At 53.2% G+C, this 23728-nt stretch overlaps 1 long non-coding RNA gene and 1 pseudogene across 2 annotated transcripts; one reads left to right on the top strand and one right to left on the bottom strand.

The window, feature by feature from the left end:
- Positions 1-8167: 8167 nt before the first annotated feature.
- LOC310923722 (class I histocompatibility antigen, F10 alpha chain-like) lies at positions 8168-11196 on the bottom strand (annotated as a pseudogene). Its single transcript, XR_014592777.1, has 5 exons — positions 11103-11196; positions 9665-9928; positions 9045-9320; positions 8556-8827; positions 8168-8477 (listed from the first exon to the last, which is right to left on the bottom strand). The product of XR_014592777.1 is annotated as a class I histocompatibility antigen, F10 alpha chain-like (transcript).
- An 8248-nt stretch (positions 11197-19444) lies between these two features.
- Positions 19445-23092, top strand: LOC310923720. The gene is made up of 3 exons (XR_014592686.1): positions 19445-19837; positions 20783-20993; positions 23006-23092. It is a non-coding gene; the product is annotated as an uncharacterized lncRNA (long non-coding RNA).
- The last annotated feature ends 636 nt before the right edge of the window (positions 23093-23728 follow it).

Genomic DNA, 23728 nt, shown 5'->3' on the forward strand with positions numbered 1-23728 from the left:
GACTCCGCCTACCCTGGGGGCTTCTTCCAGGTTCCAGATCGGAGGCCAGTTTGTCTCTGGGATAACCGTGAAATCTGCTCTGGTGTCAGTCAAAAAGGGGACACTGATAGTGATGTCGTTCATGCAAGGGTAATTCCAAGGGGGCACTGAGGAGTCACAGAGGCCGCAAATCCCCCACACTGTAGGAGGATTGTTACATTCTACTGCCAGGGCCACCCAGGGGGTCTCGCTCCTGGGGAGGAACTCTTGCTGTTTTGAGGATGTAGTCGAATCTAGCTGGGCTGTCGGGTGGGCCATGAAATTGGTTGCCTCCTGGGGGGATATTGGGTTCGGGAGCTCCCCGCCCTATCTGGGGTTGGCGTAATGGAGCTGCCTCACATCCCAAGTGGGAGGAGGCTGTGTGCAGCCTGACTGCCCCCTCCCCCTCCTGTTTCACTGGGTCTTGGTTCTGCATTCCCTGGCAAGGTGTCCCTTTTTCCCACAAGCCCAACATGGCCCTCTGGGCCGGTTTTCGCATGGGGGGAGTGATGGTGGTGGGCCGTCCGACTGGGGAGAGTTTAGCGCGGGGTGGCCCATCTGGCTGCATTTAAAGCACGCCATCACATTGGCTATCGCGGTGCAAACGGCTGCCTGGATTGGGGCTAAATGTTCTTCTTTCGCAACGTGGTTAATCATGGCTGCGATCCTCGATCCAGCTGGTAACGATCAGAAAATTTCTTTAGTAGCCAAATTACATTGCTGGCGTTGGCACTCTGCTACAACCGGGCCTTTTGCCTCCATGGGTAAGGCCGAGGAGTCGACCACCGCCTGGAGTCGGTCCACAAATTGGGTAAAACTCTCACTCTTACTTTGTTTTATTGTGGACCATGGCGCCAGCTTGGCTATCACTCTACAAGCCATGCAGATGGCTTCTCTGGCTGCGCGGCTGGTTGCTGCAACCTCGCCTCCCCATAAATTCTGAGCCTGTGCTTGGGGGGTGATCATTGTCAGGTCTGTGCCCATCAACCATTGTAATCTAGAGCCTTGCAATGGGTGATCTGCTCCGGCTACCTGGGCGAGCTGCTTTGCGCAGTTATCTTCCCCACTCTTGTTTAAAAACAATCATTCCCACTCCATAAAAAGCAATCTGCATGTTTGTTTTATGTCAAACGGGAGCATATCATCATTTCCAAAGACACTATCTATGGGAGTAGAGACCATGGCAGAATTAATGCCTTTGTCTGCAATTGCTTTGACAATTGCCTGTAAATCTTTGGGGTTTACAGGGGAGTAAGTCCTTTGCCCTCCATCCGTCACTTGGACCAGGAATGCCAGGGTGGTCAGTACAGGCAATTTGTATCTTCTTCCAGTTTGTAAGAGGGACTTCTCTTTTTTTTCCCCTTTTGACTAAACCAGGGGAGATTGGATTTTTGATTTTGCCTGTGCTTGCTCCCTCACTTTCTGAGTCTGAATCTGTGGTAGACCAGCAGTCTAGCCAACCACTCCGGCTTGTATCTGAGTCAGAGGTGGAAGTCGACTGACTGGATGGTTCCAGGCTCTGATACCTTTTTGTCGGACTCAGCCCCATCTCGCCCCTCCTATGGGCGGGCTGTTCTCTCCCCCTGGGCTCGCCCCGCCTTCTGCTCATAGAGACTCTTGCCTTAAAAGGGCATGTCTTGCAGCAAGCGCCCTGATTGGGCCTCTGTCCTTTATTCACATCCCCTACCCCTCCGAGGTCAATTCTGCTGTTCCCCTTCTCCCAATTTCCTTCCCCTTTCCACTCGCGCGCGCTCACAGTTTTCGACGGCCCCTCGTTGCGACCACTAGTGATGTCTGTGCTCCGCCCTTCGTTTTGCCGCTCGGCGCCATTTTGTGGGGCATAAGGTGGGGATCTGTCCCAAGTTCCTTTGGGCTCTAATTTACCTATAGCTTGTTTAAGCTCATCAATGGGCCCATCCCGCAATGATATTTGTTGTTCTATGGGCAGGTCACGGATAGGGGAACATTCAGGGACGGGACTGAGTGAACAAGAGGGCGATGAGGGGCGCTCCTGCTCTTGTGAGTCACTAGACTCGATAGCATCACCACCAATCGTGGTTTGTGTAGTCACCCCGACTCCCAACCTGGGTGTGGCAAACAAACATTTTTGAGCAGCTTTCCATGTTTCTTGCTCTTGTAGAGCTTTTTGCAAAGCCTGCACAACTCTCCCCCATGATTTAAGGCTCTTTGCACTACCCGAGGACATTGTATCCTCAGCTAAAGCCTTGGTGCATTTTTCCCACACTTTTGGTTGGAGTATATCCACTGGTCAGTCAGTAACACCAGTTTGCAAAAGCCTAGTAATGGCAGAAATAAAATCTTTAGGCTTACAATCAATACCCCATTGCTTATGTAACTGCAATACGACCTTTGCAAGGGCTTCCATCCTCCTCGCTGGTCCGGGAGTGTCCTCCCTGCCGGGCTGGTCCAGCCACTCCAGCTGCCATTCACCTGTCCAGTCAAACTTCCCGGGTTTCAGCACCACTTGTTGCCTCCTCCCAGGTGTGGCGGCCTGGTTCGGGAATGGCACGGCAACCACCCCAGGTTACTCGGGCCAAGAGCTCACAGACACCAATGTGGTGGATGGCAAATGGCGTTTATTCTCAAGTTGCAAAGCAATATATAACCTGCGTTCATGTCGTCACTTCCTCTTGCTTACATAACTAGCCTAACTGTTGGCTAACTTGACATAACAGACAGCAACATTTACAGGGGGAAGGGTGGCCCTATCTTACCGTACAGCGCGATATCTTCAGGTCCATGGGAAATCCCAGGGTAGAAAACTCCTCTACAGGGAACTCAGAGAATGCACACCACACTGCTGTGACTTTGGTCTGCTCTCTGGGTGCCCCATGTTGGGCACCACTCTGTCACGGTGTCTGCCTGTGTCACTTGCCTCGGCCAGCCCTGGCACCACGGCAACACGGGGGCTCTTTCAGCGGGAGCAGAATCAGAGCTAGGGTGCAAGTGAATGAAGAGATGGAACTCTCCTGAGGATGAAGAAACTGGGCTTTATTGAAGGGGTCCTTCACACAGGGCCGTGCCTCAGAAGAGACCCTGAACACCTGGGTGCAGCAGCTTAAAAGGGTAGGCGTAACTCAGGGCAGGGCAGAACATGGGACCAATAGGGCACAGGTAGGGAGTGGCTCAGGGTATAACAGACACATACAACAACAAATCATATAGAACTGGGAGGGGAACTCCTGGATTCTGTCCAATCACACACCGCGCAACTGCACAAATGAAAGGCAAACCGAAAAAAAACGCTGATCACGCTTTAAATCATCCAGACCAACAACCTCGGAACTGGGGTGCCATGCAGAAAATAAAGCCAGTAGCAAAACCTGACAAACTACCAATGCATAAATGAAAAGGGAAAAACACCAACAAAACGAACACAAATCCCCACTGGAGCGCAATCTTCCCAGGGAGAGGCCAAACAAGCACCCCCCCACAGGGGCCACACGACCTAAGCTGTTCAGGCTGCAACTGCCTGATGGCTCCCTAAAGTGTGGTGCAAAGCCCCCTGAAGAGGTGCAGTGCCATGAGACTGAGTCTCCCAAAGTGTGCCCACAGCAGGGTGACACTCACCTAAGCTCTGGTGACGTGGGTTGAAAGGCGGCGTGTGGGGGGCTCCTCCAGCGAGGAGAACTTCCCTGGTGCTGGAAAGCTGCTCTCCTCTTCTGCCAGGAGTGCACACCCTACTAGAGGGCTGCTTCTAGTGGCAGCATGTGAAGTGCTGAAGGCTCCGGAACGCGCTGGAGCGACAGTCTCTCAAAAAGCCTGGAGCACGGGGTCCGTTGATTGGCGGGCCGACTGTGTCAGCCCCCACGCTGCTTCGGTGACAGGCAGTGTGGCAGCCCCACGTTGGGCACCAATCTGCGGCGATGCGTGTCCTCCAACGCTCGGCCAGCCCCGACACGCCCCCACAGGATCTATAGTCAGTGGGATCTTGGCTGCCCACCAGCCCTGCTGCGATGGTAGAGGAAGAAAGATGGGACCCTCAAAGGCTTAACTAGAACTTAGGTTTATTGGGCAGGAGGGAGGGAGCCCTCACCCGAAGACCAGTGCCTCAGAGAGACCCTGAATCTCAAGGGGGAGAGAGTTTTATACAGTGGGTGGAACTCAGGGTGGATAGACATACAACCAATGGGGTATAACTGGGGAGTGTCTGCTGACATAACATGCATTGGCATCAATCAATGAACAGGAGGTAGGAGGGGAAAGCTTGCAACCCAGCCAGTCCCCAGAGATCTCCCATCGAAGCTTCTGGACCTGGGGGACAGGTCCTGGAGTGACTGACAGGGCAGGAGGGTTTCCTAACATGTGATGGACAGGTACCCAAGGAGGGAAAGGAAAACCAATGAGGGGCTGTATCTGGGGAAGGCTGGGGGAGAAGTTTACAACTTGTAACAAAAGGGGAACTAAAACTAGAACTGCACTGAACCAGGGTACAAAGAACAACTGTCTTACAATAAAACTCATTATGAAAGTCACACCACCACAGGGTCTCGGCCACCCGGTGTCACTGAAGGAGCCACAGCGAGGGACGGGCGGGGCGCGGCCCCATCAAACCCCTCCAGCTCCGTGACGAGCGGTGACCCCGCGGGACCGCGCCAGGGCCGGGCGGAGGCGGCAGCCGGAGCTGGGGAAGCGGCTTTGAGTGACGGAGACGAGCGGGGTGTTCCCAACCAGCTCCGCTCAGCCCTCGGGCACTGGGCTGGGGCCGCTGCGAACTTTTCAATCCTGGCCGCGGGTCCCACTGCCGCCTCCTCAGGCCCAGGAGCCCAGAAACCCCGGGAAATCAATCCCAGGCACTAAAAACCCTTCTCGTGCACAGTGAGGGCCATGGAGGGTCCTTATGAACTCCCATCCCCTCAGTCCCCCCCGGGCACTGTGGGGCATTAGCGCAGCTCCCGTGGCTGTCCCGGCACCAGCTGCTGCCACAGGGCACGGGCTTGTCGCACTTGGGTATTAAACAAATTTGGGGAGGAGGAGGACAGCCTTAGAACCCAGGGCTTTGCCCTCGGGAACTTGGAGCTGCACGAGGGGGATAAAGGATTCCCTGCACACACCAATGGCCCCGGCAGTGGCTCTGCCCCGCCAAGAACGGGGCTGTGTTTGGGAGAGGTGGGATGGCTGGGATGGGCTCTGCAATGAGACAGCCACATGTTGGCATGAAGAGCTTGGGGCCATGGGGTTACTGAGGAGCTTTTGGGGCACCTTCCAGTCCTGAGAGATGAGTTACTGGCAGGGGGGAGACACCTGGCTCTGACATTGGAGTGGGGCCCGTGTTAGGAAAGGATGTATGTTGGGGGTTAGATTTCTTTCTTTTTTACTTACAGAATTCTTTCCCACGAGTTTCTAGAAGACTAATTACTGGGTACTTACGGGTACTTGAACTAACTTCTGGGTACAGAGCAGAGGGGCCAAAGGAGAGCAGTTGTAGCACCTGGCTACACTTCTTTTTTTTCTCTGGGAGATTCTCTCGAGGGGGAAGATCCTGCGAGTTTTGGGGCAGGAAAAGGACGGGGGCTGGGGGCAGCTACACCGTCTCTTACTCTCAGTTTTCAGAGAGAGGACGGCCAGGCTGCTGCTTGCTGCGGGAGGAGTTCACTGTAGCCACCAAGTCTGGTCCTGGGAAATCTACCACCATCTGCTCGTGTGCCCAGGAATTCTGAGCTCACCTTCTCCTGTCCTGCTGGAGCTGGGCCAGCCCTGCCCCTCCATTGCTGCTTCTTTGGTGCTGCTTTGAGGCTTTTCTGTACATTGTGGGCTCGCACTGCCTGCCTGCTGAGACCTTCTGTGTCTTCAGACACAGCTCCAGAGTTTCTGATCCATCCCTTCCATCCCTTCAGCCACAACTCCGCAGTTTCTGATCCATCCCTTCCATCCCTTCAGCCACAACTCCGCAGTTTCTGATCCATCCCTTCCATCCCTTCCCGGCTCGGACAAAGCCGCCATTCCCGCGCGCTCCCCGAGCCCGCCCCACAGCGCCCCCTGCAGCCGCGGGGGGATCATCGCACCTGCCCCGCCCACCGGGAGCCACCAGCGCCCCTGCTGGCCGTGCCCAGAACTGCACCAAAGGGGAAAGTGCCGCGCTCAGGGAAGCTGTTCCTGAGTTCTGCTTCTGTTTATTGTTAATGCTGTGCTTGGTGTTGTTTGCCTGGTTATACACACCAGTAAAGAATTGTTATTCCTATCCACTTACCTCTGCATGAGAGCCCCTTTATTTCAAAATTATAAATTGTGAATTAAATTTGAATAAAATTATAATTTGGAGGAAGAGGGTTTGACTTCTCAATTCCAAGGGAGGCTCTGGCTTTCCCTGGCAAGCACTTGTCTTTCAAACCGAGACAACACCATTCTCTGAGTTAGTTTTAATATAAAAGTTAGTTCTAATAGTTATACTATAAAAGCAATTTAGCATTGTGCAGTCTTTGTTTTAATATTTCGCTAAGGCCTAGGACATAAAATCATTTATTGCAATGCCATTTCTGTAGACTATACAGTGCACACATAAACTGATAGGTTATGTTTCATCAAAAAGCAGCTGAAAGGAATTATAAATTGTACTGTATCAAAATCATTGTGATCAATATGCAAAAGTTGATACATGAATGCGAAAGCCAGTATTTTGTCATTTATGTTGTCATTTCTATTGTAATTTATAACCCGGGTTGGCTTCCTCTCCTGCAAGGCACTGAAGGGGGCTCATTCACCCCCTGCCCCCACGTCTCTGAGTGTCCCCAAGTTTCCCTAAGCATCCTTGAGTGCCCCCAAGTGTCACCATTGATGTCACTCTAAGAATTCTCATCAGGATTTGGGATAGTTTCAGTCAAAATTCCCCAAATTTGTTTCAGACACCACATGGGGAGGGGACAAATGCCACCAGCCATGTCCCCCATGGCGTCACCACCCCGATGACGGGACGTCGCTGTGCCCGCAGCAGCCTCGGGATGTCCTCGACGGCTCTTTGGCACCTCTCGGCCACCGGGGCCATCGTGTGTCGGGTTTTTGGGGTGTCCTCACTGAAGACAAGGGCGATGGGCAGTTGTAAAAGCAAAGTCCTTTATTGCACGGCTAAATCAGCCTCATGGAGGCAGAGGTTGTCACAGCTCGAGCCAGTAAAGTCCCCATGGACCCAGCAGAAGGGGCAGCATCTTATCAGCAGCAGTGTGCAGGAAGCCTTCTAACAGAGTGTTTCATAAAGAACATCAAGTTTCATAACACAAAGTACATAAAGTTTCTGATACAGTCTACCACTTGGCCAGCGTGTAATGAGCCCCATGAAGATGTATCAAGCCTGAGGGTTGGCCTGAAACCTCCCAGAGTGGCTTCATAATATTTGCAAGAGGGCTCTTGCATTGGGAATATCTGGGCTTTGAAATATTGGAAAACAGGAAACTGATCTGTTAGCAAGAGCTGTGGGGTGGGTGGGAGCAGCAGGATGAGCTCTGCTGGCAGCTCTTGGTTTTCCTGGGAAGAGGAAGGGGCTGGATCCAGCTCCATGGATTGCTCAGGCAGTGATTCCTGCTGGGATGAGAGAGGGTCACAGTGTCATCCTGTCCCTGTCCCCATCCCACAGGATGGACCTGGCTGGAGCCCATGGAGAGCAGGAGCTGCTCCAGAATCCCACCTGATCCCACCTCAATCCTGCTCCATCCATCCCAACTGATTGCACCCCATCCATCCTGTCCCAATCCCTCTCTGGAATCCCAACCTGATCCCACTCAATCTATCCCAACTGATCCCCCACTGGAATCCTGCTTTCATCCAGAATCCCACCTGATTCCACCCCGTCCCTCCTGCCCCAGTCCTGCTCCATTCCATCCCACCTGATTCTTGTCTAGAATCCAGCCCTGTTCCTGCTCCATCCATCTCACACCAATCCTGCCCCATCCATCCCACCAGATCCCACTCCAGAATCCAGCCCCAATCCCACTCTCCAATTCCATCTGATCCTGCTCTGGACCCCTGCTCTGATCCACAATCCCTCCCTGATCCCAGTCTGTCCATCCTGCCGCAGTCTCCCTCTGGAATCCCACCCTGATCCTGCTCCACACCTGCAGTCAAGCCGTTGGCTCCCACATCTTTTCCTGCAGAAAGAGAAGATCCATGAGATTCCAGCACAGATCACACACCAGGATTAACCCCAGGATCCATCCTGGGATCTGCACAGAGGGGATCCAGAGCTGGATCCACCACTGGGACTCACTGGCTGCCATGTTGTATCCATCCCTGTCCCTCCTCCCTGGGGAAAAACAGTGGGATCAGCGTCAGTGGCACAGGATTCCTGAACGGTGCCGGGTGGATCCGTGCCCCTTCCCGACCCCCATCCCGTGTGTTACCGGGTTGGAGCTTCCAGACAATGAATCCAATGAGGCCAGTGAAGATGAGGATGGCAGCGATGACGGACACAGCGACCACCACGGTGAGATTCCCACCACATGTCGGCTCTGGGAAATGCGGGATGGTGAGGAGGGGAAGGGGAACCCCCATCTGGGAATTCCCAATTCCCACATTGCCAGCCTCACCCCAAGCGAAGATCCCGGGCTCCAGCATTCCGGGATGCTCCACCCGGCACCGGTACTGCTCCCGCTCCTCCGGCAGCGCCTCGATCCTGGCCCAGGTGTGGAAGGTGCCGTCGCTGTTGGGAACGATCCCGCCCCACTCCGTCTCCTGATCCCACATTTCATCCCCCTTCAGCCAGTGACTGCGATGGTCCTGGGGTAGAATCCGTAGGCGTGGCAGGACAAGATCAGTGTCCCGTGTTCCTCTTTTCCAGACACATGGATATCAGGGGGCTCTGGAATGGGATAACAGTGAGATGCATCCATGGAATTCCATGGGAATGGGATGGGGGTGAGATCTGCCCATGGAATTCCCACTGGAATGGGATGATGATGACATCTACCCATGGAATTCCATGGGAACGGGATGGGAGTGACATCTACCCATGGAATTCCAACAGAAATTACTGTGTTCTCCAATCCTCCATTCCCAAATCCCAAATTCCCACCCACCTTTGCGCTCCAGCTCCTTCTGCCCGTATCTGACGTATTTCCGGAGCCATTCAGGGCACTCGTGCTTCAGGTAATTCATCTGCCTCTCAGCCATGGTCCCGTCCTGTTCCCAGCGCCTCCTGGTGATTTCAGCAGCGCCGTCGGCCGCCACAAATCTCCCGGATCCCAGATCAAGGGAGATGAAATCCCGCCCGTCATAGGCAATCCGGTAGGATCCACGGACGCTTCCGTCAGACAGGAGGTCACAGCCCTTAAGCCGCTGTATGGTGTGGAAACCTGGGGGGATTGTACCCACAGAGACCCCTGGAATTGTGTCCCAGCCCCACTGAGCCCGATTCCAGCCCTATGGAGACCCAGAGTCTGATGGAGACCCACAGAGCCTCATCCCAGCCCCTTGGACCCCATGGATGCACACCCCAATCACATGGGATGGAACCCCAGGGATCCCAACCCGGCCCCACAGATCCCATCTCAGCCCCATGGATCCATGTCCAAAGCCCATGGATCACAGGAAATCCCATATCATCCTAATGGATCCCCATCTCAGCCCCTTAGAGCCCTGTGAATCCACATCCAAGACCTACAGATCCCATCCCAGCCCCACAGATCACCCCACTCACCCCTGCTCTGGTTGTACCGGTCCCACGCTGTCTTCAGGTCCACAGCACACACGTGCTGGTTCCCCACATTGATCTGGGTGTTCCTATCCCAATATCCCGGCTCAGCTCCATCCTTCATCCACTGTGTCAGTGGCTCCACCCGGCCCCGCTCGCTGTCGTAGCGTGTGATGGGGATCCCATCCACAAACCCCATTTCCATGTACTGGGGGATCCCCGGGCTGGGCTCTGACACCGACACATTCAGGTAACGCAGGGAGTGGAGAACTGGGGGGACACAGAGATTTGGGGGGTCATTGAGGGGTCAGGGATCAATGAAAGGGGAAACTGGGAGAGGGGATGCAGGGGGAGATTGGTACAGGTTAAGGAGGTGCAGGGGGTTCCCTGTGCTCAGAGATGGAAATTCAGGGGGGTCCCAGTGCCCAGAATCCCCCCAGGGACCCTCCATGAGCCCCGGGGACCCTCCCAGGCCCCCTGGGACCCCCATGCACAGGGTGCAGAACTGGGGGGATGCAGAGATTGGGGGTCTGGGGGCGTCCAAGGGTCAGGAAGGGGAACCGGGAGAGCCGGGAAGGGTGCAAGGTTCAAGGAAGGGACTGGGAGAGGCGGGATGGGGGATCCAGGGGGTCCCTGTGCCCAGGAAAGGGGGGTCCGGGCGTCCCCGGTGTTGAGGGAAGTGGGGTCTGGGAGCTGGGAAAGGCAGGAATGGGGGTCCAGGGGGTCCCTGGGTCAGGGAAAGGGGGGTCTGGGGCTGGGAGAGGCGGGCGGATCCCGGAGGCGCAGCCTGGGCAACGGGAAAGAGAAAGAGACCGAGGGAACGCGCTGGGGGAGGGGACGGGGCAAAGGGGGAATTCCAGGGAATTCATCTGGATCCCATTGGATCCCCCTGAGACCCCCCCGAGACCCCTGGGACGGCCGGGACCCTCCGGGACCCCGTTTGGGAAGCGGCGGGAGCGGAAAACGGGGGGACACGGAAAGTTGGGGGATCTGGGGGGTGCAAAGGTGAAGGAAAAGGGCGGGTCTGGGGTCTGGGAAAAGCGGGATGTCCGAAAAGGGGGTGCAGGGGGGTCCCAGGGCACTGACGGGGGTCCGGGGGGGTCCCGGTGGCCGGAAATGGAGATTTAAGAGTGTCCCAGTGCCCAAAAATGGGGCTTCGAGGGGAGTTTCCTTCCCGAAATTCGGGGTTCAAGGGGGTTCCGGTGCCAGAAAACGGCGTTTCAGGGGTGCTGGTTCCCAGGAATGGGGGTCCGGGGGGATATCGGTGCCTCTGGATAAGGGGGTACAGGGGGGTCCCGGTGCTGGGGAAGGGGATGGAGGGGGGTCACAGGACCCAAACTGGGGGTCAAGGGGTGTTCCTGTGCCCGGGAATGGATGTTCACGGTGGTCTCGGTGCCCGGGAGTTGCAGTTAAGGGCGGTCCCGGTTTTGGGGTTCCCACTCACCTCTCGTGGCGCCCCCAGGGTCCCCCAGGAGCCCCAGGAGCCCCAAGAGCGCCCCCAGACCCAGCGCTGGAGCCATCGCGCTGCTCCGCTGCGGCCCCGCCCCCAGAGCCGCCTCCCGCCCCGCCATTGGCGCCGCTATTTCACATTCGCCAATTGCGACCCGGGGTTTGAGTGACGTCACCGGTCGCCGGGCAGATCCCGATCTCGCGGGTTGGGACGCGGAAGCGGAAGAGACCGAGGGAGGGGACGGGGAATCCCAGAGAATTCGTCTGGATCCCTCTGGATCCCCGCTGGACCCCCCTGGAGCCCTCTGAGAAACACCTGGGACCCCCTGGGACCCCCTTAAAAGCGCCGGGAGTGGAGAACTGGGGGGGACACGGAAATTTGAGAGATCTTGGGGTGCAAAGGTGAAAGAAGAAGGCGGGTCTGGGGTCTGGGAAGGGCGGGAGGCCCGGGAAGGGCTGAAGGGGATCCCGGTGCCGGATAACGGGATGCAGCGGGTCCCGGTGCCCGGGAAATGGGGCTCAGGGGCGTCCCTTCCCGGATTCTGGGGTTCCAGGGGTCCCGGCACCTGAAAATGGAGGTTCAGGGGGGTCCCGGCGCCCCGAAATGAACGTTCAGGGGGTCTCTGTGCCCAGGAAGGGGGTTCGCCCAGAAATGGAAGTGCGGTGGGGTCCCCGTGCCCGGGAATGGCGGGTCAGGGGGGTCCCGGGGCCGGGGGCAGTCACTGATCCCCGGGCGGGTCCCGGTGCCGCAGCTTGGGAGACGCGAAAGTGACCGGGGGGAGCGCGGGGAGGGGACAGAGGAAACCCTGGGAATTCCCCTGAATCCCCCCGGGACCTCCCAGGACCCCCCACAGGACGCGCAGGGGGTGGATGCAGAGATTGGGGGGTCTGGGGGTCCCCGGTTTTGAGGGCAGTGGGGTCTGGGAGCTGGGAAAGGCAGGAATGGGGGTCCAGGGGGTCCCTGGGTCAGGGAAAGGGGGGTCTGGGGCTGGGAGAGGCGAGCGGATCCCGGGGACGCAGTTTGGGGAAAGTGAGACGGGAGGAAAGGGGAATTCCAGGGAATTCATCTGGATCCCACTGGATCTCCGCTGGGACCCCCTGGGACCCCCTGGAACCCCCTTCCAGGAAGCGGCGGGAATGGAGAACTGGGGGGACGGAGAAATTTGGGGGATCTGGGGGTCCAAAAGCCGAGGAAAAGGCGGGTCTGGGCTCTGGGAAATGCGGGATGGCCGCGGAGGGGCTGCAGGGGGGTCCCAGGGCACTGACGGGGGTGCGGGGGGGTCCCGGTCCCGGATAACGGGGTGCAGGGGGGTCCCGGTGCTGGAGAAGGGAGGACAGGGGAGTCCCCGTGCCCGGGAATGGGGGTTCAGGGGGAGTTTCCCTCCCGGAATTGGGGGTTCAAGGGGGTCCTGGTGCCCAGAAATGGGGGTTCAGGGGGATCTCGGTGCCCAACAAGGGGGTGCAGGGGGGTCCCGGTGCTGGGGAAGGGGATGGAGGGGGACCCCAGGACCCAAACTGGGGCTCAGGGGGTTCCCGTGCCCGGATAAGGCGGTTCAGGGGGTCCCGGTCTCGGGCAGTCCCACTCCCGTCGCCCCCCGGCTCCCCCAGGAGCCCCAGGAGCCCCCCAGCCCCAGCGCTGGAGCCATCACAGCCGCCCCCGATCGCGGCTCCGGCGCAGTTTGGGAGACGCCAAAGTGCCCGAGGGAGCGCGGGGGGAGGGAAAAGGGGAATTCCAGGGAACTGCCCGGGATCCCCTCCTGGAACCCCTCGGGATCCCTCAGGGATCCATCTGGGACCCTCCAGGGCCGCGCCCTGCGGGACCCCCGCGCTCCTCTCGCCCTCTCTCCTCTCCCTTTCCTTCGGGTTGTGATCAATACATATTATAGGATTGGCTTAGGGCAAATATTAAAGTGAATAACTCTATGGGTTATGTTGGAAATTCGTGCTGTATTAATAGAGTCTCTTTTTGTAGTGTGTTTGTCGTGGTTTGAAAGCAAAATGAGTGAGAGGGTCCAAGTCAGAAATACAATTTAATAACAAGAAAGGTAAAAAAGGTAAAATAAAAAAAAAATAAAATAAATGCAATAATACAAAAGACCACGGACAGAGTCAGAACACACCCTGAGCAGGGTGGTGGGAGCAGTCCAGGTGAAGTGCTCTTCCTGAAGCAGTGATCCTGTAGAAAGGTCTGGAAGCTCTGGTCTTCTAGGAATCCAGTGGGTCAGGGCTGCTTGTACTGTCCCAAACCCCAGATTCTCTCCAGGTGGGAATGCTTGGCTCCTCCCCCTGGGCGGAGCATCTCCCAATGGGATGAGGAGTCGTGCAGTGGGTCCTTGATGGCCCATTAAACAGAGAGAGCTCCTGGAGGGAGTTCCCTGTGAGTCCTGGGCAAGGCATTGATGGGCCATGAGCAGAAGAGCCCAAAGGAGGGGCCTGGGAAAACACTGCCCCACTTGGTTTAACAGTTCATGGAGATCGTGATAGAATAAATACTTTGTTTACATCCTACACTGCAACCCAGGACAGTACCTAATTGGCTAAAAACAGAATAAAAATGCACGATTTTAGGAACGCATACACAAGACTCACAGAAACACCGACTTTGACCCACGTCATGGGTCACCAACATGCGGGAGCTCAGGACCTCTGGACAACCAACCAATATGATTTGGCAGAAGCTGTTTACTGTTTACATTAAATTATATTTGTACATTCTAAAATGAATGTTCACACCACCACATGTTATTTGATTGGTGCCTCCATCTTGTCCATGCCTCCAGCACACACCTTTGAGTGAATATCATTGGTTACAGTCCATGGCTTCACTGGGCCATCCGGTGGCCCTGATGTCCCCTCCCCATGTCCCTCTTGTCACAGCTGTCCCTCAGGTAGCACAGTCCAGCCCCGCCAGTGACACCGGACCCTCGGCCACCAGTGACACCCCAGGTGGGTCCTTGTCCCCTCCCTGTCACCCCCCCGGGCTGCACAGAGGGACCCTTGGGGACATGGAGCTGAGATGTCCCCAAGACCCTCTTGTGTCCCCATGTCCCTCAGGAACCTTTGGGGACACAGATCCAAGATGTCCCCAAGGCCCTCCTGTGTCCCCATGTCCCTCCCATGTTCCTCAGGGACACTGGGACCCCGTGGGGACACAGATCCAGGTGTCCCCAAGACCCTTTTCTGTCCCCAAGGGACACTGGGGACACAGATCTGGGTGCTCCCATGTCCCTCTTGTGTCCCCATGTCCCTTCTCCCTTCCTTGGGAACATGGATCCAGCTGTCCCTATATCCCTCCTGAGTCCCCAGGGGACATTGGGGACCATTGGGGACACGGATCCAGATGCCCCCAAGACCCTTTTCTGTCCCCAAGGGACACCAGAGACCACTGGGGACACAGATCTGGAGTGTCCCTGTGTGAAAAACGAGGTTCACTTTCTTGGTAAATTTTAAGAAAGTAGGTCTAATAAAAAATAAGACAATTAGGAGACAGAAAAAACAAAGTAGGGCCAGCTGAGTGACTTGGCATTCAGCTCAGTCAACACCTTGCTATTTCAGAGGCTTCTTTAAATACCCTTTCTATTGCATCTGTCTGTTGAATTCCACAAACTAGTTTCCATATTCCAGGAACTGTTTAGCATGGCCCCTGCTTGGGTTCACCTCTTTAGAGCATGTGTGTTTCTGGGCTGTGTCTTCATTATGACCTCCAGCTTGGGCCTTAGTCCCCACCTCCCACAGGTGTTGATAGTTGGCACGTCAGCAGCAGGGGCCCCATCACATGTTTGCTGGATGTTATCCCAACCAAACAGGCCGTCCAGTTACAGGCACAATTCCATATCAGCCATCCCACTACCATATTTAAGTTTTGCTAACAGCAGAAATAAAAACTATATCCTTACAGCAAAGTTGTTATACATATAGCATTCACCTTAATATTTGCAAGAAGCCAACTTTATAATATACATTTATAACACACTACATTAATACAATATAACTTTCTAACATAACACATATAGTATTTATTTCAATATTTGTGAAAAAGCCAATCATATAATATGTATTTATAACAATCCTCCCTCTTTTTTTTTATAACTCATTTGGCATGAACAATATTCCTTGTTTTCTGGTCTTCATTATTTGCTCATTTTTTTCACAGATCAATTTTGCTTTTTTAAAGGAGTCTTCTATATTGTTTTGTTTCTTTAGTACCATGATCTTTTGTGCTGTTCCAGATGTAGTCAATTTTGGGTCTGTGGGCATTGTTACTACTTGCAGGCCTTGAACTACATTTGTGATCAGCCAAATAAAATGGGATCAAACAAGGGAGAAATATCAGAACAGCAGTAGCACATAAAACCAAAAATCTTAGCTTTCTCTGCCATTTTATTCCCAATAGTTATCCCACCAGCTGGTTTTTAGCATTGATTCCCACTTTTGAACCAGTACATGAGCTATTTTTCTGATATCATTGACCATATCCAGGATGGCACCCCATTGTCATCTATTTTCAAACAATCTGATGTATTAAATTTTCCACAAACACCCCTTTCTTCATCTAGTAAATAATCTAAAGCTAACTTACTTTGATATACTGCAGCCCTGGTTTGCTGTTGTTGACTTGACATTAATTCCAACGCCAGAACAGTTTTGTTTGTTATTATTTCTACAACAGCCTGGAGTCTTATGATGCGGTTCAGCACATAAATTGGGGTCTGATGTCCCCAGCTCCCATCCTGTGCCCAGGTGGCTGGCCCATATGTTTCCAATATGCGTTCAGGGGGCCATTCATCATCCCCCATTTCTGGAATCCTCCAATTACATCCCTTTTATTTCTTTTTAAGTCCTCATAAACTGGTATCCCTAATTGATCTCCCTTTGGTCCTGGTAAAAAAAAGAATCCTGGTTGTATAATTCCCAAAGTGCAGCTCCCTTTCCACCTAGAGGGGAGCCTTGGGTGTGCTCTCTTTCCACATATCCAAAATAAGCCATCTGGTGCTTTCCAATAATCATTTCCCTGTCAATTTATATTCTCCCAAAATTTGGATATTTCTGAGATGCCAAAATAAGGATTTTTTTCCTTTATCATTACATCAAAAAATTCCAATTTTGTTATTATATCTACAATTCCCCTCTTTCATTTTCTTTTGAGTCCAATACCAAGTTGGTTCCTCTGGGATTCACCATGTGAAAGTTCTATTGCTAAGTTTATAACTCTTACAGGGATTATTTCCTACTTCTTTAATGAAATTTTTCCCAGTGCTCCAGACATTCTTCCCCTATTGCTGTTGAGCTTAAAATCCACCCTTCTGGCTGGTTTTCCCCTTTTAGATTTGTCTGGTTCCACTTAAGGAGTTCAGCCGGCCCTGAGCTACTGCCTTTCCATGGCCATTCCTCTGACACCAAAGCCCCTCCACAGACCCAGCAGTTGGTTATGTTGAGTTCCTCACTTATCCTTTCCCCCAATTCCACAAACAGATTTTTCCTCAGTCTTGAAGTCTCTTTTTCTTTTTCTAGTTGCTGGTCCAGTTTTGTATACAAACCTTGTAGTGAAATTTGCAGAGTTAGATTGCTGTGCTGGCTTTGTCTTTCTGCTTGCCAGTTGTTCTTTTACCAAATCCTGGATTTTATTCCCAATTGTATATATGAAACAAAATCTCTCCCCTTTTGGACATTCAGTTCCCAACCTGTTACCGCTTGTTCCCAAGTTTTCTGCAGTCCAATATTTTTCCCCATTGTGCACACAATTACCAACTTGGATGGGTTATAACAGTGGCTGTTGACATGAGTGTGAGGGATAAAAAAGAAACCTCTGTGTCTTTCCATGTGCAGCTTTCGGTAACACCTGTGACATGACTTTGCTGGTGTCCTGTAAGGGAAAAGACAGAAAATGAGTGACAGGAAAAGGAATAACAGAGGTCCTGTATGGCTTATCCCCCCTCCTCCCAGGCCTGTGGGGTTGTACCCACAGCAGGAGTAGATGATCTTCTTGGTGGCCAGTACAGTGGCCACCGGTCTTGTCCTCTATTTCAACTGACAATTGTCAATTCCTCTTTGTTAATTTCCAGGCAAATCCTTTGTGACACTTTTTAACTGCAGTTTCCCACTGTTCCTCAGGTATTTCCCACTTAACAGGCACCAGTAATTCCCATCCACAGAGCAAAATTACCATTTCAACCGTTCTTATTTCTTACCAGGGTAGGGAATAGATTTGGCACTTGACACTTCATACAATGCGAGTGTCACTTTAGTGAATTACAATAGCAATTTTTTAATACTTTAAACATTTACATTTAACCCAGCTAGCATATCTGTTATTGTAATGAATCAGACAGGGTGTATGGTATGACTCTGATGGAGGTTTTAACTCCTCTTTTTCTTTGTGTAAGTCACAGACTAAGGCCAAAATATGAGAATGCTCTGACTGAAACAGTCTTGCTCCTCTTTTTGTTTGAAGTGGAAGTATTCCTCTCCAAGGAGGGTATTAGAGGTGTCTCAGAACTTGTCCAGGCTGCACTTGAAACCACTGATAGAAGCTTGGCCTTATTTCCCAGTTAGGTTTGATTCTTTGTACCTCCCTTGGATCATTCGGGTCCTCCCAGTTCATCACCCCCCAGTCCCCACTGAAGAGTCAGTTTGGTGTCCCCTGGTTTGGATGTTACAGTCCATTCCTTCGGTTCCTCCAGGGGTCCTTTGGTGCTGCTGGCTGGATCCCCCCTCGTTCCCTGCTCCGGGTCACAGCCTCAGGCTCAGCAATGCCTGGAAAGGACCTTCCCATCCTGGAGTTAAAGATTGTTCTTTCCATGTTTTCACCAGTACGCACTCCCCTGGATGGATGTTGGGAATTTTAAAGTCTAAAGGTGTGGTTTGTGGGATTATCCCTTTTAACTGTAAATTTTTAGGGGTTTTTGCAGTTGTGTTGACATATTTCTTAACACCCATTTCCCCGAGGTCAGAGGTGGCTGTTTCATGTTGGGTGGTTAGAAAGGGCAACCCAAACATCATCTCATAAGGTGACACTCCCAGGTCTGACCTGGGTTGGGTCTGAACCCTCAATAAAGCCAAAGGTTGGCATTTTACCCACGACATTTGGGTTTCAATTATTAAAGTTCTCTTTAAAGTTTGGTTCATTGCCTCTACCCAGCCTGAACTCTGTGGGTGCCATGGGGTGTGTAATTCCCATTTTATCCCCAAGCCTTGAGTTATTTGCTGTAAGATTTTTGACATGAAATGTGTTCCCCTGTCCGAGTCTATCCTATTAACCATTCCATCCCTGGGAATAATTTGTTCCAAAAGGGTTTTACATCCCACATTGGCTGTGGCTCTGACAGTGGGAACAGCCTCCACCCAATGAGTCAGGTGGTCTGTTATCACTAATAAAAACTTCCATCTCTGTACTTGGGGAAGTTCAGTAAAATCTATTTGGACACTTTGAAATGGTAGGAGAGCTAACTCCCCACCTCCTGATGTTGTTTTCCTCATTACCTTTTTATTTACCTTTTGGCAGATTATACATCTTTCAGTTACTTGTTTTGCCAATCCAAAAATCCCAATACACCCATAATTCCTTAGAAAATGATCACACAAAGCTTGGGTACCCCAATGAGTTTTTTTGATGAACGTTTTCTAATATTTTCCTATTGAGCCGCTTGTTAAGTAACTGTCTCCCATCAGGAAGTTTCCATCTCCCTGATTCATCTGGCTTTCCTCCTATTTTACTTAATTCCTTTTCTTCTGTTTCACTGAACTTTGGAGTTTCTAATTCTTCCTTATCTGAGGTCAAAATTAACACAACCCTTTGGATCCCATTTTCTGCTGCATCTTTAGCTCCTTGATCTGCCAAATTATTTCCCCTTATTTCCGAGGTCATTCCCTTTTGATGTCCATTAATTTGCACTACAGCAATCTCCTCAGGCAGTTTTAATGCCTCTGAAACCTCTAAAGTGAGTCCTTCATGTATCAATAATCCCTTTCCCTTTGAATTAAGTAATTCTCTTTCTTCCCAGATTTTTCCAAAGGTGTGTGCTACCCCAAAAGCACACCTTGAATCAGTATATATGGTTCCTTTCTCACTGGCTTAGAAAGAGATACAGTAGATTTCTGATTTCTTATTTCCTTCTTTGAAGAGGGAGGGGGAAAAGATAAAATTCCTGCAATTCTCTCGGGGTTTAGCTTTTGGCTGTCTTTGCTTATTAAGTGCCCGAGATATTTCACTTCAGATTCTACAAATTGCAGTTTCCCCTTTGATACTCTGAGTCCTTTTCCCCCAGAAAATTCAGAAGTTTTATGGCAGCCTCCCCAACTTCACCTTCAGCTTCCCCTGATAATGAGGGATCACCCGCATATTGTATAACTTGTATTCCGGGAGGAGCGGGGAAAGTTTGCCCAAAGCCCGCGCTGCCCGTCCCGCAGGCCCTTCCCGTGGCCGAGCTGTGGCTCCGCGGGCTCGGGATTTGGCCTTTCAAAGGAAACCGGCCCCGCCCAGCGGGAGCGGCGGTTCCCAAGGCAACGGTGCCCAGCGCGGGGGGTGCTGGGATTGCCGGAGAGGGCGGGGCGGGGGCGGGGATTGGCCCGGGGCTGAGTCCTCCAGGCGTGGGGGGGCGTAGGCGGGAGCTGCTGCCGGAACCACCGAGAGGACGAGCGGCGGCCGAGCCTGAGCACGGAGTCTCTGCGCATGCTCCCGGCACGGGCGGAGCGGCCGGGCCGGGGCCGGCCGGAGCAGCCCCGGGACAAGCGGTCAGGGGATGGGCGGCCCGAGCGGCCGGGACGGGACGGGACGGGCCGGGCGGGGTTTGTGGCGGAGCTGCCGCGGGCCGTGCGGCCGGGATTGGGCCGGGCAGATCCCCCGGCATGTCCGGGGCAGCGATCGCAGACTGCGCGGTCGGGGCTGGGGCCGGCGCAGGGGGAGCCCCGGGCGGAGCGGCCACCGGTGCGGCCGATACAAACGGCGGGGCGGCCGCCGGCACCGGGGCTGGGGCGGGCGGTGGGGCCGGGGACGGCGGGGCGGCTTCTAAGCCCAAATTTCTTGGGTTTTTTTAATACGTTTTTTCTCAAACCCTCAATTCGGCAGGTTCTAGGCCCAAAGTTCCTGTTTTTTTTTTTTTTTTTTTTTTTTTTTTTTTTTTTTTTTTTCCCAACCCTCAATTCTGCAGCTTCTAAGCCCGAATTTCCTGGTTTTTTGGGGGGTTTTTTTTGTGTATTTTTTTTTTTTTTTTTTTTTTCCGCAGACCCTCAATTCAGCAGGTTTTAAGCCCAAATTTGTTGTTTTATTTTGGTTCTTTCCCCAAACCCCAATTCAGCAGCTTCTAAGCTCCAATTTCTTGGGTTTTTTGAGGTTATTTTTAAACCCTCGATCTGGCTAAAAGAAAAATTAGCCCCTCCCCCTCCTTTTTATCCTGTTTCTCAGTGGGTTGTACTGGCAAACCCCCAGCTCCCTTCCTTCAGAGGGGCCCAGCCCCTTTCTTTGGGGCCCCGTCCCCACCCCGGGGTCTCTCTCAGTCCTTTCATCTCTGGCTTCGCCTCCGTCCTGGCTCCTCTCTGGCCAAAGGACAGACACGCAGCTCAGTGAGCTCCAGACTGGCTTTGTAGAGCTGGGAACCCCAGTCCACGTCTCAAACTCACATCTCACACCCCGTAACCTGCTCCCCTAAGAAATACTCACAGTCCTTTGTTCTTTCTTAGGTCTTTGTGCACAAGATTTTTATGGAGCAAAAATACCACGGCTTCTTCCAGAGCTTCTTCTTCCCTTTTTTTCCTTTTGCTTTATTGTCTCCCCCTTGCCCTGGGGGTATTTAACCTGTGATCTCCAATCTACACCAGAGGAAGCAGAGCAAGGCTGCTAAACTCAGCTGGGCCCCTCCTGCTCTGGATCCCCTGGGGCGTCAGAGACGAGGTAAATATCCTGAACTGAGCCCCCAAATTGTGAAAAACACGGCTCACTTTTGTTAGAATTTTAAAAGTGCAATAATAAAAAATAAGACAATAAGAGGCATATGAAGCAAAAGAGATTACAGACGTTTGGGTACCTGGCATCGCACGCCAAGGCACACAGGCTAACAAAGGATCTTTCCTTTCAATATCATAGGTTATTGCATATTTATAAATTTTGGACACGATTTAAGCCCTTCTTTGAACTTTAGGTAAAAAGGTTTAATTGTAATTTTTCTCCCCCCACTGTTCTTTCTTGCAAATAAATCTTTCCAGTGGCTCCACAAAGTGGCAAATCCCTCTCCCCTGCCGAGGAGGGCAATGCCTGTGCCAGGTGCTTGTGGCCGAGCCCGTCCCGTCGGTGCTGGGGCCCCCTTGGGCCCTGGGCTTCATCCCTCAGGGGCTGTGGAAACTCTGCCATGGCCTTTGCCTTCAGCTTGGCCTTTTCCTGCTCCCTTCTTGCCTTCACCTGCTGTGCCTTTGTGCCCAAGTGCTGCAGGGGCTTCTTGTGCCCCTCATGCAGCCCCCCTGAGTGCCTGTGGGTGCTCATCCTCTGACAGCTGCTGAGCTTTCTGCACAATCATTCCTTTCTGCAGGGCCCAAACAAGATCCTTCAAAGATGATCTGGATCCTTGCAGGGATAATGCACATTTCCCAGCTCTTCCTTCCTTCCTTCCTTCCTTGGCGCTGGTGCTTGTGCTGGCCGTGCCCTGCAGAGCCCGTATCCCAGAGCCGGTGCCTGTGGTGCCGCAGTGTCCAAAGGCGGCTCCCCCGGCGGGCAGGGCCGGCAGCTCCACGGGGCCGGGCAGCGGCCGGGGCGTCCCGCAGCCTCCTGGGGGCCGGGGGCCAGTGCCGGCCCTGCCCGGGGGGTGGTGGGGTCAGGCAGCGCCCGGCGCTGAGCCCCGGCTGCCCCACAGCCCCGGCCCGGCCCCGCAGCTCCCCACAGGCCCCCAGCCCGTGCTCCCGGTGCTGCCCCTCTGCGCCCGCTCCTGCCGCTCCCCAGCACAGAGAAACCCCCTGGGATCCTGACCTCCTTGTTTGCCTCTCCTGCCAACCGGGCCTACAAACCATCTGCATCAGCTCCCAGAGTTTCAGCATTACACCCTGCTTGAAAACGTCCCAGTCCTCAGTATTTTTCTCTTCCTGCTCTTTTCCATCATCTTCTCTCTTACCACAGAGATTCCTCCTGCTGCCTCTTGCCTTAACTGTAATCCTGCACCCTCCCCTTCCCCCTCACCCTTCCCAGCACACCAACACCATCCATCCCCTGCTGTCTAAATCCCTTCTGGACTTCCCTTCTTGCCCCTCTGGGTGTCCATGTCCTTAATTACCTCTGGGAGAATGATGCCTTGGGAAGGCTGGCCTGAAACAGAGACTGGACAGAGCTAGAGAATAAAGCAGATATTTATTGAAAGCTCTTTAGGGCAGACCTTGGGCAGGGCAGGAGCCTGACCAGGGCTACACTCAAGGTGGACTTCAAATGGTCTCATCATGGACGGCTGGTCACGCTAAACTTTGCTGTTTTGGTCCATTTGCATGTTGGAGCCCAGTTGTCCAGCCCCAGGCTCAGGTTGTGAGGTGTCATCCTTCTTGTTTCTCTTTTTAGTCCACCGTTGTTTATGCTTTGGGGCTTGAAAGTTGTGCTTGTTGTTTTTGTCTTCAGCAGAAAAAGGATTTGTTTTGTCTCCCTACTCTGTAAAGAGAGCTTACTAGCACTTAATATGAGGCTCAGAACTACACCCCTAGGCAGCACAGAATCTGAAAAACATGAAAGCTAAAACTTTGTGCAAACTGCCTCAACATTCTCCCAAGAGACCCTTCAGAGATATTTTGGGATCATAATCCCTTTTGCTGGGACCCCTTCCTGGCTTTCCTTTTTCCACCCTCCATGGGTGCCCTGCCACGTTTACTCCCTGAAGATCCCCGTGTCCTCACTGATGAGATTGTCAGTGCTCTCTCCCTGCCGACTCCTCACAGAGCCCCTGACGTGTCACTCGTGTGTCTCCTGGACACTCTCGGGTCCCCAGTCAATCCCCGGTGCCGCCGCCACCCAAGGGAGCCGATCCCCCAAACTGGGTGAGGTCCCTTCAGCTCCACTCACTGCCCGCTGCCCCGGATGGGGAAGGAATTCCAGAGGGGCCCCGAGGTGTGTGGAAAAATTGACATCACCAGAGGTTTGTGTCCACAAAGAAGACAGAGGAGTCTTGTAAAAGTAATTGCATTCATAAGAAAAGGGAGAGACCGTGGGACATTTTTGGAGGACACAGCCTCCTTTTCATCTTAATTTTCCTGGCTGCATCTCCCTCTCCCTTTCCCCATAGGGTGAAGTACTTGAGAGGAACAGACTTCCCAGTCCACCTACTACATACCCCCCTTAATATGCACCCCACTTCTGTGTAGGTAACGATATTGACAGCTCTGTTCAGTCCTTGTTCTTCTCGATGTTCATGAATTTAGCAGGACCTTGGTTGAGCAGCAGTCTGTGTGGTCAGTTAATAACATTTTGTGGAACTGATGGCTTCTTCTGTCCCTTCCTTATGTCCAAGTGCCTGGCCCTATGTCCAAGCAGATTCGCAGGAACTGTTTGTAAAGACACTTTCCTCTTCTTCCTTTCATGGGGGTCCCCCGTTTGCGGGAAATCCCCCCTGGAGCAGGGTGTCCCCGCTTGCTGCCCCCCCACCCCTCGGGCAGCGCTCAGCC

The sequence above is a fragment of the Zosterops lateralis genome (assembly GCF_965231275.1).
Source record: "Zosterops lateralis genome assembly, contig: HAP1_HAP1_SCAFFOLD_229, whole genome shotgun sequence".
NCBI classification, from domain to species: Eukaryota; Metazoa; Chordata; class Aves; order Passeriformes; family Zosteropidae; genus Zosterops; species Zosterops lateralis.